A 15036-nucleotide genomic window follows, 5' to 3' on the forward strand; every position below is an offset into this window, starting at 1 on the left:
CGCAGAACCACAAGGAGGGATGATCGCCAGCTGCACCGGTTAGTCCGCAATGGCCGTACCAAGTCAGCTAATCGGCTTAGGGCTGAGTGGCAGCAACTGACAAATGTGCCTGTATCCAGAAGGCTAGTCAACCAACGACTGGTTCAAGCAGGCTATCGTGCCAGGCATCCCCTGAGAAAGCCACACCTGACCAGACAACACCGCCACCGCCGATTGCAGTGGGCCAGAGAGCACCGTCAATGGCAGCCAGGACACTGGAATCACATGATCTTCAGTGACGAGTCTAGATTTCTGGTCTATCATCAAGATGGCCGCGTCCGAGTGCGCAGACAAGTGCATGAAGCCTACAACAAAGATTGTATAGTGCCAAGAGTCCAAGCTGGAGGTGGTGGGGTGACCATTTGGGCTGCTTTTCATGCAGGGGGCAAAACTGACCTGGTTGTTCTGAATGGAAACCTGAACCAGTTCAAGTATAGGGCCATTATGGAAGAAACATTGCTTCCATTTGCTCGTGCAGCCTTTTGAGGAAACTTTGTCTTCCAAGATGACAATGCACGGCCTCATCGTGCTCGCATGATCCAACACTTTCTTGCTGACCGTGGTGTAGAGCATATGGAGTGGCCTGCCATGTCCCCGGATATGAATCCAATAGAGAACTTGTGGACAGAATTAACGCGTCAAATCGGCCACTTGGACCAGCAGCCGATCTCTGTGCGTGAATTGCAGCAGGCTATTGTCACTGCATGGCAAGCGATTCCTGTCCAAACCTTGGCAAATCTCGTGAACAGCATGCCTCAACGTGTACGTGCTCTCCTGAATGCTCGTGGGGGTTACACGAAGTACTGAACTGTAATTTTGCTGTCCGTAATCCCAGTCATAATTTAACTTTTGTTTTTGTTAAAAAAATTTTTGGCTAATGTGCAAAATAAAGAGATACTTCTGGAAAACGTACAGAAGTTTAACACAGTACTGTCCATGAATTGAGTTCGATATCAGTTTACATCACTTTCAAGGATCAATTTATTTGTTTCGAAATGTCAAATGTGGTTTTTGTTTATTTTAAAGGTCACATTAACAAAATCTAGAATAATATCAACATAATTTCAATGAACTTTTGGTTCTAAGACATCTTGGAAAGTAAGTTCACCCCCACAAAAAAAATATTCCATAATAAATGCCAAGTCTGTATATATTGTGGATCTGCCGCCGGCCTTCTCCCCTTATCAAGGGAGGATTAATCCCCTTGTCTTTACTGACCTGGCGCGACCCGAGACCTATTACGTCCCTTCTGGACAGAGCCAAATAGGGTTTCGGGATCAAATTCGCTTGTACCTAAGTACTAACGCTGCCCTGAAGCGAGGAAATATGCCTCGCATGAACCACGTGTGATGGTGATACGCCGAGCGGTTTGCGTACACGTGATCTGCGCTATTATTAGTTACTAGACCCGATTGGAGCGATCTGATTCGTACCACGCTTAGTCAATGGAGAAATCACAAAGGCGATCGAATTGGAAAGAAAAGGAAGAACAAATATGTTTAATTATGATTGCACGTATTTACAGCTCAGGACGAAGAGACACAGGGAAATCCTTAAACGGTCTTACTCTTAATACTCCAGGACAAATGGGCCCGTCTCACTCACACTCACACGGGGATTGCTGATGGGCAGGATGATGTTCACCAGCGCTGCGGTGGTCGTCCAGGATTGGCCCCGTCTCACTCTCCACGGTCCCCGGCACGTTCCACGAAGATGAAGGGAGGCGAAGGCAGGACCGAGTATCGTGTCGCTCAAACGGAACAGGTTATCTCGGGGCAGACGGTAGAGGGCTGACTTTGCGCGGCTGGGAGTTACCCAGCCGCGTTCACTCACTTTGGCCAAACCACGTGAGTTATCAACGCACTGTCTGCGCCCACGTATTCCACGTAACAAAGTTCATACAGCGCGAAGGATTCCCGTCAAGCGCGTCTCCTTTCTCCGTACTCAGAAGTCACTACAGCGCACCTCTCCCGTAACTGGACTCCACGACTCACCAGCGCCACTCCAATAACTGGACTCCACGACTCACCAGCGCCTCTCCCATAACTGGACTCCATGACTCACTAGTGCCTCTGCCATAACTGGACTCAGTTGGGGGCTTCGCGCAAAGGGTTTTATTGCCACGCCCTTAGAACCCTCTGGAACTCACCATATGCTCTTCATCACGCCCTCTCACGCCATTTCGCTCGAGCTCTGATTGGCTGGTTCATTTTTACCGTCCCCACTGCTGCCGCGCCGACCTCAACCCTCCTTCACCTTTCGAGGCCCTGCCTCGTGTTAACTTGACTAGTGGACAGCCAAATGGGACGCGGGATGGATTGCACCCATAGAGGTAGAATGGAGGTGTACGCAAAATGAATGGAGGGCCTATTCTCCTGTCTTTACACAACACAGGTAGTAAGAGGGGAAATGGCTGATTCTTACACATACTAAGACATAACTATACTACAAATGGGCCTATATGTTGCTTGTGTGACTAACTATGGGGGGCAAACCTTTAACATTTATTGACTTCAATGTGCCAATCTCAAAACCGCAGCAATATATATATATATATATATATATATATATATATATATATATATATATATATATATATATATATATATATATATACATCTCTATACATCTCTATACATCTCAAATATATCTCAAATATCTCAAACATATCTCAAATATCTCAAATATATACTGTATATATACAGTGCATTCCGAAAGTATTCAGACCCCTTCACTTTTTTCACATTTTGTTATGTTGCAACTTTATGCTGAAATCGTTTAAATTCATTTTTTACCTCATCAATCTACACTCAATACCCCATAATGACAGAGAGAAAACAGGATTTTAGAACGTTTTGCAAATTTATTTTGCTACGAAAAAGTGTTTTTTGCTAAAAAAAAAACGTTTCATTAAAAAAACGTGTCTCCGAGCAGTTCCCATCTTATTATAATGGAGCAAACGTATATGGTTCGCTATGTATGTATGTATGTATGTATGTATGTATGTATGTATGTATGTATGTATGTTTATATGCGATGAAAACGTCTTCTTCTTCTTCAAAAAAAATTACCACCCTCTTAATTAACCCTGTTAATTGCGTTAAGACTGCTAAGACCCCTCAGACCTTTGACGACCCTTTAATTCCCCCAAGACCCTCCAGACCACCAAGACCCCCAAAGACCCAACATACCCGAAGACCCAAAACACCGCGAAGACCCAAAACACCCCGAAGACCCAAAACACCCCGAATACCCAAAACACCCCGAATACCCAAAACACCAGAAGACCCAAAACACCCCGAAGACCCAAAACACCCCGAAGACCCAAAACACCCCGAAGACCCAAAACACCCCGAAGACCCAAAACACCCCGAAGACCCAAAACACCCAGAAGACCCAAAACACCCCAAAGACCCAAAACACCCGAAGACCCAAAATGCCCCGAACACCCAAAACGCCCCGAAGACCCAAAACACCCCGAAGACCCAAAACTCCCCGAAGACCCAAAACTCCCCGAAGACCCAAAACACCCCGAAGACCCAAAACACCCCAAAGACCAAAAACACACCGAAGACCCAAAACACCCCGAAGACCCAAAACACCCAGAAGACCCAAAACACCCCAAAGACCCAAAACACCCGAAGACCCAAAATGCCCCGAACACCCAAAACGCCCCGAAGACCCAAAACACCACGAAGACCAAATATACCCCAAAGACCCAAAAGATCCCGAAGACCCCAAAAGCCCCTGAAGACCCAACAGACCCAAAAGCCTCTGAAGACACCAAAGAGCCAAAATACCCTGAAGACCCAAAAACACCTCAATGACCCGAAATACCCTTAAAGGCCCAGCGGACACACAAAACATACAATAAAGGGAGTGGGAGACAAGATGGGGAGAGAGAGGGAGGCACACAAGTACAACAGCAGAGAACAGGGACATCAGGAGATCTGTGGGAGGGAAATGGCTTGGAGGGAGGAGGCATGGGAAGGGGGGGGGGGGGTGGGAGAGGTATATAACACAGGGACACTGCTAGGACTTCTAGGAAAGAAGTTGGTATTTCAAAAAAGTGGATCTGGGGTGAATAAACGGGGGTAGAAAAGATCAAAGTTTTGGACAGGGGAAGTTAAGAGATGGTGGTGAACAGCTGTTTTAAAGACCTGGAGGGAAGAGTGGGATTGAAGAGAGTGATAGAGTTTGTTCCAGAGGTGGGAGTAAAGAGGAATGAAAGAGTGAAGGTGAGCAGAGAGTCTTGATTTTAGCAATTTCACCAGAAGAGGGTTGCTGGCAGATCTTGTGCGATCTGTAGGAATATTTGGGGTATAGAGCTGGGGGAGCTAGGCTGGATAGGAGTCGGTAGAAGACAGAAAGACCACCTACCTTCCTGCGGTGAGTGAGTGAAAGGCCCTCGGAGTTAGCTTCAACGCGGGAGATTCCAATGATACTGAAAGCTTTGGTTTCAACAGTGTGAGGCAGGAGCACCAGCCCAGAGGGGAGAGCAGTATTCCATTGACTGCAGATGACACATTGACTTTAACTCACTCACTGCAGATAAAAACCTTGTATGTGGTGAGGAGCTCAGGTGTGCAAAGGAAGGACTTAACACGATGGAGGATGCCCAGTCGGCGACTGGCTTTGGAGGCCAACTTGGAAATGTGGTTTTCCCAAGAAAGATCATGGCAGATAGTGAGACCCAAAGCTTGAATGACAGAACTTCTTGGAGAGGAATGATTAGAAAGTAGATGGGAGGGTTGTCCAGTCAGTCTTTTCGGAGAGACATAGTGAGAGTGTGAGATTTGTCAGGATTGAAAGACATGTTCCCCTTGTTTGACCAGTCTGTGATTTTGTCCAGGTCTGCAGAGAGTGAGGAGGCTGCAGACTGACGATCTGAGGGAGGATGAATGGAGTGGCAGAGAGTGGAGTCATCAGCAAAGAGATAGAGAGGATTTTCCAGAGAGTCGGAGAGATCATTGATGAAGACCAGAAAAAGCACAGGGCCCAGGACACTGCCTTGTGGAACTCCAGCCTGAACAGGAAGGGGAGATTAGAGAAATCTATTCAGGCCACACGTTGACTATGACCAGAGAGGAAGTCCGCAAGTCATGCATGGAGATTTCCGTGCATACCATAGGAGGAGAGTTTGGTGAGCAGAGCGGGGTGCCAGACCGTATCGAAAGCACGTGATAAGTTAAGGGAGACAGCTCTGATTTCCTGTTTGGCAATGAGGACCCTCCATCCATTGTTGAGACAGCAGAAGCAACATGTCCAGAGCAGAGTGACCTGGTCTGAATCCAAATTGATGATCAGAGATCAAGCCATTGAAGAAGAGGAAGGATTTGATTTCTGAAGCAATGATGGATTCCATAAATTTGCTGATAATTGGGAGCAGGCTGATTGGTCTGTAGTTGCAAGGTTCTGTTTTTGCACCTTTTTGTGTAAAGCGGTAATGTTGGCTGATTTCCAAACTGATGGGGTTAAGAAACAATATTCAACAATGATTGGTAATTTAAAACTCTCCCAAATCAAATCTCTGTCTCAGTATAATGTGTTCAATGTCTGTATGAGATAGAAGCCCACAGTTTGAATAAGTACAAGGCCAAGTGTTGACGATTTATTGTGGAGATGAAAAATTATTGAATACTAGCTGGAGTTACCGGCGTTACCTGGTGATGTTCTAATCCTGTTGGCATTTTAAAGAAATCAATTGGGTTTTTTTTCTATTTTTTTGTGGGTGCCTAAAACACTTCCCTACCTACATCCAATAAGAAAAATTTATATTTAATATGACATTACACACACACACACACACACACACTAATTGGGTATAATTAAATAATACCTTTCCTGTAGCTACTTAGGCTCAGGCACGAAGCGATGTTTTTAAAATCCCCAATTTTTTTTTTCGGCCTAAGACATCCCTCGTCACTCACTGATGAACCTTGAGAGTTTGATGAAAATCTGTTCAGCCATCTCTGAGAAAAATGGCGACAAACAGACAGACAAATGGCTCTCTTGTAGTCTAGATTATTCCACTTAGAAAGTTACCGCCGTTGATGGATATTATGGCCACGGATGATGTCATCACATATGAATGCTCGTCTCATTTTAGACTAATATTTCTTGTTGACTGATGCTACGGTTTATCTCCAGGAACTTAAGAACAATTTTATTAATTTGAAAACGAGTAGGCAAAATGCTCAAAATACAAAGTCTCAGTGACATTTTAAGATCCGTTCATATTTTCCTCTAACCTACAAAAATTACCTGCCGAGATATTTGAAGTTGAGCAGATCACAAATCCCAGGATCTAAAAATGTTCACTTGACACCCTCATCTCAGGCCCTCGTCCATCACTCAGAGATGCACACAAATGTGCAGAGACCCCCGGGGGCCTCTAAAAACACAGCGGGCCTCATCCATAGCTGGCGCTTAATCCTACCCTGGGCCACACCTATCCACGGCTGTAAATTCGACCATCCTTTTTTACCCCCTTATTGCATTTTCTGCTTTTCCTCCTTAAACCCGCGGTCCAGGTTCGAGGCGTTATCCCAGAGACCGTTCGATACCGCACGCCATGCGTGCCCCAGGGAAAGGCGAGCAAAAGAGATTTAAACCCCAGTGTGCCATGCCTAGCCTTGTTAGCGATAAACCTTTCCCAGCTTAGGAAAGATGCATTTTTATTGACAGCAGTTATCAATATATCCAACATTTATTTGGCCCATATGACAGTGAACCATTAAAGCTTACTTGATTTCTCTGCTCCTGCCATGCTGTGATTATCTTGCATAAATCTCAAATCTTTGGTTAAGGGATTGTTTATAATCATGGTATTTGGCTGTGTAAGGCTAATAATATTTCCAATAATGACCACTTGCTTTAACTGTTTTAAGTCTCTCGTTATCTGTGTGCTTAACCCTCCAGCCACAACCTAGGCCTATGATCAATCTTCTTTATATGCCTTTTAATCCAGTGGGTCCAATGATTAAAACCATCAAAGCTTGCACAGATGGAATCTACATTTTCGTATTAAGTGCCCTAACTGGGATCCAAACTTGCAACCATGCAGCAAACTGAGTAAAGAGCCTGCTTGCTGTGCTCTGAGACTTCCCTTGTTTCTCTATTAAACCAGATTAAGTCTAATAACCCCACTCTCTTCTTGGAGTTATGTTTAGAGCTGGTGAGATCTTTCCCCTAATCCTGTTTTTAAAATCGCCGCCCGGCTATCGTCACTGGCATTTGGCACGTAATAGCGTCCGCGACGGGGCCAAGTGTGATCGAGACACAGTGATTTGACACCCTCTCCCAGGTGAAATAACCCAGGAAAAAAAAAATTCCATGACTGCATCTTTTCAGAGTACAATTCTCCAATCTCACAGCATCAATCCCTGCACTCACCTCGCTGCTTGTTTTCTCGGACTGCTGCATGGCGAAGGAGACATCATAATGCAAAGTGCCAGTTATTCACCTGACCAGTGAATCTTTGCAATAACAGGACAATGGAAGGTGAAATCTAGAACCATAGCCTCAGATTTTGGGATTTAGGTTTAACCAGTTTGGAGAAATCTTAGTGTTCTTGGGGGATGCAAACTCAATATTGTGAGAAGCATGAAAGCTCGGTCCGTGTCCTTCAGAATATATAAAGTGTGTTTGCCGTCACTGTGCCCCCAACAGGTAATCCATCCATACAAAGCGGAACAGAAGTCAATATGATTTGTCTTTTGAGCTGATTCTGAGTCACCTTTTCTCAATGCAGGTGTCCTTCCGAGTCACTGGAATGGATCTTTGTAAAGTTTAACATTTTCCTGCATGTGTATTGCCTTTTTGGATATCTAACTCTTGTATGCAGTTGTTTTTTTTTTGAAAGTCTGTCATGCAAAATCGTATTTTATTGATAAAAAAAAAAATACATAAAAATGAGTGAGTTCACTGTGGTTTCTTGAAGTCATCATGAAGTATCAGATTTCCAAGGCAATTGAGATTCGACGTTTGTGAAATTATACTTCAATTTGTTCCCCAAATGAAGGATAACAGAAGGATTTCGTTGTTTCCGTGTCCGTGCCGTGTCCGCCTCAGGATATTTTATTTTATTTTTAAATTTTTTTGATGATTTCCCTTTGGTATTCATTAATTTTGTTTGTGCCTAATGTAAGATGAATGTAGTTTTAGTTTTTCTTTTGTATTATGTTTATGATGACATGTATAGCTTTGTTAGCGATAAACCAGCTTTCTGTATGGGTGGATATGTGCACGTTATAAATATACATTATTATTATTATTATTATTATTGTTTATTATTATTATTATAACCGAGGGAGGAAGGCTTTTTCATATGGGGTTGGACTTGATATTACCATTTTGTTTACTATTTCAAATACTGTACATACCTTTTTTCTGACAGATACATGTAGCATCTGTCAGTGCCAGTGTGTATATGGATGAAGAAAAATAATGTCAAGAAAATAAGAAAGTTTTTTTTTTTTTAACTAAGCATTATATTTATAAAATTTCTAGCATTTCATTAACAGCTATTAATTTATATCACCTAATTGTATTCAACAGAATTTTACCACCAGTTGACCAAGACTTGGAATAAAATCCGCACAAACTTGAAAACCAAAGGCTGCACAATTTCATCAGTTTTATTTGTTCTGGCAATGGAGATGCCCATTCGTCCAGCAATGACAGCTGGTAAAAAAGTCAGAAGGGAAACAACAGGAGATTAACTGATGCCATTGCTCGGGGCCTTTATGGATCACTTGGCCATGCTGGAAGAATGATAGGAAACGATTGGGAATTTTCTTCATGAGAAAGCCACACGAGATGTATTGGTGTAGAATGACGTTTAAAGAAATGTAAACAATAGGTTCCTGGTGCTGCCGAAAGGTGTTAGCAAGCCGAGGTATTTCTGGAGAAGATTTCCAGCTATCATACAGTAGCAGGGTGTTCAGAGCTTGGGTACATGGTATAATGTGCCACTGTAAAAACCGACGTGGCTTGGAAATTCAACTCATGGTAGAAGGTTTTAGAGTGATCGATAAAAGCAGATAAAAGCAGAAGCAACCAGATAAATTCAAGCTGTGGTGTTACCCTCATGGGTTGTTATTCAGGCTTTTGTGGCCTATTATGATGTATGAGCAAGCTCTGAACAGGGTAGAGACGACTGACACAAGGATTAATAGATGGATTCACTCACAACAAAATCCTTATTTGGCGAAAGAACAAAGTTGTCTGTTTTTAGGGACATTATCAAAGGGATAACAAGGGTGCTCAGGTAAGTGTTTATTGCTTGAACTTCCAGAACTTTACTGATTCTGTGGTAAGGGAGAGAAAGGTGTACGCAAGAGTTGATGAGAAATGTAATTCCATAGAAGCAGTTGCTGAGGCGCAAGATAAACTAGGACGGAGAAGTTGTGGAAGCAGGACAAATAGGAAGGCAGAATTTGGTTGGGAAGACAACGGTTTTGATCTCACCGTAAAAGGAGCAAAATGAGAGGTATGATTTAAGGAAAAGGTGAGAAAAAGAGCAAAGAAAGACAGGGTTGTGCAGGTCTGTTAGTGTTTCCATCTGAACCCCTTCCTAACGATTCAGCAAACCCAGATTCCATAAACCATATGTGTTTCTCTATTGTCAACTAAGGTCCCTGTAATTCATTTAAAAGTGAACTGATGTTTTCCGAATGTCTTTGCCTTGCATGTGATTTTTTTTTTTTTGACTTTTTCAACATATTTCAACATACAGCTATTTGATCTTCATTTCAACAATATTGAGAGATAAAGGTGATATAATATAACAAATATCATGAAACATTTACATTTTGTAGTCCATTGTATAATTTAAATAAACATAAATGCAAATTTCGCATGTGGAAAAAGTAAGTACACCCTTGGCTCTAATAGGTGGTATTGCCCCCTTTGGCAGAAACAATCTCAAGTAGGCGTTTCTTATAACTGTCTACCAGTCTCTGACATCGACTGGGAGAATTTTTTGCCCACTCCTCCATGCAGAATTCTTTCAGCTGTGCGATGCTTGAGGGGTTTCTTGCATGCACAGCTCGTTTCAAATCCCCCCACAACATCTCAATGGGATTTAGATCCGGGCTTTGACTTGGCCATTCCAGAACCCTCCATTTCTTTTTTTTCAGCCATTCCTTGGTGGATTTGCTGGTATGTTTAGGGTCATTGTCATGTTGCAAGGTCCACCTTCGGTTGAGCTTCAACTTTCCAAAAGATGGCCTCACATTATCCTCAAGCACCCTCTGGTACATTGAAGAATTCATAGTGGATTCTATGATGGTGAGCTGCCCAGGCCCTGATGCAGCAAAGCTGCCCCAAACCATAATATTTCCACCACCATGCTTTACAGTTGGTGTCAGGTTCTTGTGGTCAAATGCTGTCTTTGGTTTTTGGCAAACATGTCTTCTGGTACTGTGGCCAAATAGCTCTACCTTTGACTCATCTGTCCAGAGCACATTGTTCCAGAAGTGCTGGTCTTTGCCTAGGTGTTCATTGGCAAACTTTAGTCTTGCCCTGATGTTCTTTCTGGACAGCAAAGGTTTCCTCCTGGCACGCCCCCCATGTAGATCAAATTTGTGCAGCCTCTTTCTAATGGTAGACTTGTGCTCTTTGACATCAACAGTGGCAAGAGCTACCTGTAGGTCCCGTGATGACATTCTGGGGTTCTTAGAGACTTCTTTCAGCATCTTGCGGTCTGCTCTCGGGCTGAACTTGCTGGGGTGGCCTGGCCTGAACAAGTTGGCAGTTGTTTGGAATCTTCTCCACTTGTAGATGATCTTCCGGACAGTCGAATGATTGATTTCAAATTGTTTGGAGATCTTTTTAAATCCCTTCCCAGACTCGTAGACATCTATAACCTTCTTTCTGAAGGCCTCAGAGAGCTCTTTTGATCTAGGCAGGGTGACGCCGCACACTTCAACAACAAAGAGCAAACCAAACTAAATGTCTGAGGTTTAAATAAGACAGGTTCCTCCAAGATCCTCTCTAACGATGTTCTAATCATTTGCACCTGAGCTGGTGCACCTGATTTTAGGTATTTGAAGTCGTGATAAATGTAGGGGTGTACTTACTTTTTCCACATGCGAAATTTGCATTTATGTTTGTTTAAATTATACAATGGACTACAAAATGTAAATGTTTCATGATATTTGTTGTATTATATCACCTTTATCTATCAGTATTGTTGAAATGAAGATCAAATAGCTGTATGTTGAAATATGTTGAAAAAGTCAAAGCTTTACATGGGGTGTAGTTACTTTTTCACGTGACTGTATGTGGAAAAATTACACACCCAAATATATATATATATACAGTGATCCCTCGTTTATCGCGGGGGTTACGTTCCAGAACCCCCCGCGATAGACGAAAATCCGCGAAGTAGCGACCATATTTTTATTTTATTATTTATATATATTTTAAAGCTTTATGACCCTCCCCACACTCTTATTAACCTTTCCCACACTCTTATTAACCTTTCCCATACTCTTATAAACACTTCCTATACTCTTAAACACTTTTTACACTCTTAAACATACGTAATTTTAACAACAAATAAAATTCTAATGGGTACTCACCATTGAAGATACTGTAGCGACCCATGGGTCCCCCAAGCAAGACCAGCATCAGAATATCCTTGCTCCAGCCGGTGACGTCACTGGCGGGGATCCGCGGCGCAAGAGTGGCTGGTCACGTGACCACCAAAGCGTGCCGCGCGTGCGGGTATAATCAGCTACACCTGTTGATCACGTGACCACCGAAGCACGCCACGCTTGAGAGGCGTGGCTTTCGGTTTCGGTTTCTGGTTGTGCTTTATAATGCAGCCCGATAAACGGGCTTTTCAGTGTTCCCGAGTTGGTTTTGAGAATAAATATCTTCTCGGACGAGTTTGTGTCTTGCCCGTCATTTCGTCCATATCAAGCAAGAGCCCCGGCTCTTCAATACTACAACTTGCGTGATGAAGATGATGATGAATTAGCTGTGCAGTACTGATGACGATGAAGGTGATGACGACGATGATGACGATGATGAATGTACTGCACAGCCAGAAAGAGCATTACAGTTACCCATTACATGGGTAACTAGCGCAAGTGGAAGCTGCCGCATCTGCGTTTTCCATACGCACGACTCTTTGTCTCTTTGTCTACCCTTCTACTGTACACTATGTACAGTATTTTATTTCATGTAATATGTTTTAATTACTGTATTTTTCTTATTTTTTTACGTTTTTTAATTTTTTAGGCTAGAAAATGCTTATTTTACCACAAAAATATTTAAAATAATAGTATATAAAAATACATTTATACCGCAAAATCCCACGATATAGCGAAAAATCCGCGATATAATTTTACATATACTAGCGAGAAAAACCCGCGATGTACCGAAGCCGCGAAAAGTGAACCGCGATATAGCGAGGGACGACTGTGTATATATATATATATATATATATATATATATGTATATATATATATATATATATATATATATATATATATATATATATATATATATATATATATATATATATATATATATATATATATATATACATAGTCGCGCGACCGTCTTTGATTAATATCAGGCGGTCACGGATGCCGGTCGCGAAGACCTTATCCCCTGAGGCGAAAACTCAATGGCGGATTACGGAACCAAAAAGCTACACCAAAGTGCGCGGGATGGAGGGGAGCGGCGAGAGCCCTGCAGCCATACCTGTTTTCGGGGCGTCTCCAAGGCTGCTGCAAAATAAATAAATCACACGGAAAACTGCGTTCAGGAATATATATTTGAAAAAATACAAGGGTTTATCTATCTATAATTCCAGTAATCTCTGTGTGTATGTGTGTGTGTATGTGTGTGTGTGTGTATGTGTGTGTGTATGTGTGTGTGTGTGTATGTGTGTGTGTCTGTGTGTCTGTGACCGCTGTTTCTCGACAACCACGGGTCCGATATACTTGAAACTTGCCAGGTATATTGCTGGGGACCCGAGGATGTGCCTTTTCAAGGTTTCATATTAATCGGACAAGTAGTTACCGAGCTATGGCGATTTATTTACCAAACTCCGCAAGCCGTTCGCTTTGGACCAAACCATTTCATGTAAATAGAGGGGGGGGATTGTTACCGTACTCGCAAGCCGTTCGCTTTGGCTTTGCGAATGGACCAAACCATTTCATGTAAATAGAGGGGGGGGGGATTGTCACCGTACTCGCAAGCCGTTCGCTTTGGCTTTGCGAATGGACCAAACCATTTCATGGACCAAACCATTTCATGTAAATAGAGGGGGGGGGGGGATTGTCACCGTACTCGCAAGCCGTTCGCTTTGGCTTTGCGAATGGACCAAACCATTTCATGTAAATAGAGGGGGGGGGGATTGTCACCGTACTCGCAAGCCGTTCGCTTTGGCTTTGCGAATGGACCAAACCATTTCATGTAAATAAAGGGGGGGGGGATATAATTTTAGATATATATATAGTACGGGCATGCCCTAGTTTAAATAAAAGCAAGGACAGGAAAATGTGACGATAAACATAAGTCCTCATTTGGCATCCCACACACACAGATATCAAATACAGATGAGGGATTATGAACCACCAAAATAACATGTTCGTTATGTATAGTGTAACCGCAGAGCTCGGGCTTATCTGGTCTTTGTCGTCTTGTCTTTGGCTGCCGTCCAACACGACTCTGTTCCCCCTGATGTACCCACGAGGCCTCGCTCCAAGCTCCACAAGCGCCAATTGCACACCACGAGGTCCCTCGCTCCAAACTCAAAAGCACCGAGCACCGCTCCCGGCAACACAAAAAAGCACCGCGCATCCAATGCAGGCCGGTGACTCCAAGCGAGGTCAAAAGCAAGCGAACTCCACCCGGGCCACGACCCAACTCGGGCTGCGCCAGACGAAGAAAACCAAGCACCACTAGAGACTGCCAGAGCACGAGCGTAGATGTCCAAACACAAAGAGAGCAACTCAACTACTGGTCAACTCAGGCCGTGAACTGCGAACCAACGCAACCAGGGGCAGGACTCTCCCCACTCGAGATCGCACTGGGTCGGCCAGGGCCAGGAATCTGTGTGCAGAGTTCCGCACACTCTTTTTATAACCTCGGGAGGTGACGGCAGACTCGGCGCGGCACCCAACCAGAGCCTCGTAACTTCCCGCCCTTTGTCGACCCGCTTCGCGCCTTCCACGTCCATTTGCGCCAACTGATCCCAGCCCTCCTGGGCGTGGTACTCAAGGTGGATAGGCCTGTCGGAAGTGTACATGGCGGCGGCCATGCGGCGGTGTCCTGGCCTGGTTTCTTCCGAAGTCATGTCAGGGAAGGGCGTTATTTAGTGTTGCGCTAAAGACTTGTCGGAATGTCTATGTGGTGTGCAGTGCCAAAAGGGACAAAGGTTTGGCTAACCAGGTGAGGACACACAGGGGCGCTACTCTTTAATCCCTAACTCTACTTAATACACGAACCTCCTGGTAGATTCACAAGTATACTCCTTACCCGACAAAACGCCTACACATGAAGAACCTATTACAGGTAGTTTTCCTTACCGCCACACCTCGAACCATGTTACCTACTCAGCTCTATCTGCTCTACATATCACGACCCCGCCAGACACAACAATATATATATATTGCTACGGTTTTGAGATTGGCACATATTGATCATTAAAGGTTAAAGGGTTGCCCCCCATAGTTAGTCCACGAGCAACACGTCGGCCACCTTGTAGTATTAGTTATGTCATAGTATGTGTAAGTATAGGCCATTTCCCCTAGTAATATCTGCGTTATGTAAAGACATGAGTTTAGGTCCCCTTCATTTTTGCGTCCACCCTCCAATTCCACCTCGATGGGCATAATTGATCCCGCACCCCATTTGGCTGCCCGCTCAGTATTACGCTTTGGCTGCCCGCAGCATTTGTTACGCTTTGGCTGCCCGCAGCATTTGCGGCCCTTTGCTCGCTCACTAGTCGAGTAACACGAGGTAGGCCTAAGA

This window comes from Myxine glutinosa, chromosome 4 (assembly GCF_964187855.1).
Source record: "Myxine glutinosa chromosome 4, kmMyxGlut1.1, whole genome shotgun sequence".
Classification (NCBI taxonomy): domain Eukaryota; kingdom Metazoa; phylum Chordata; class Myxini; order Myxiniformes; family Myxinidae; genus Myxine; species Myxine glutinosa.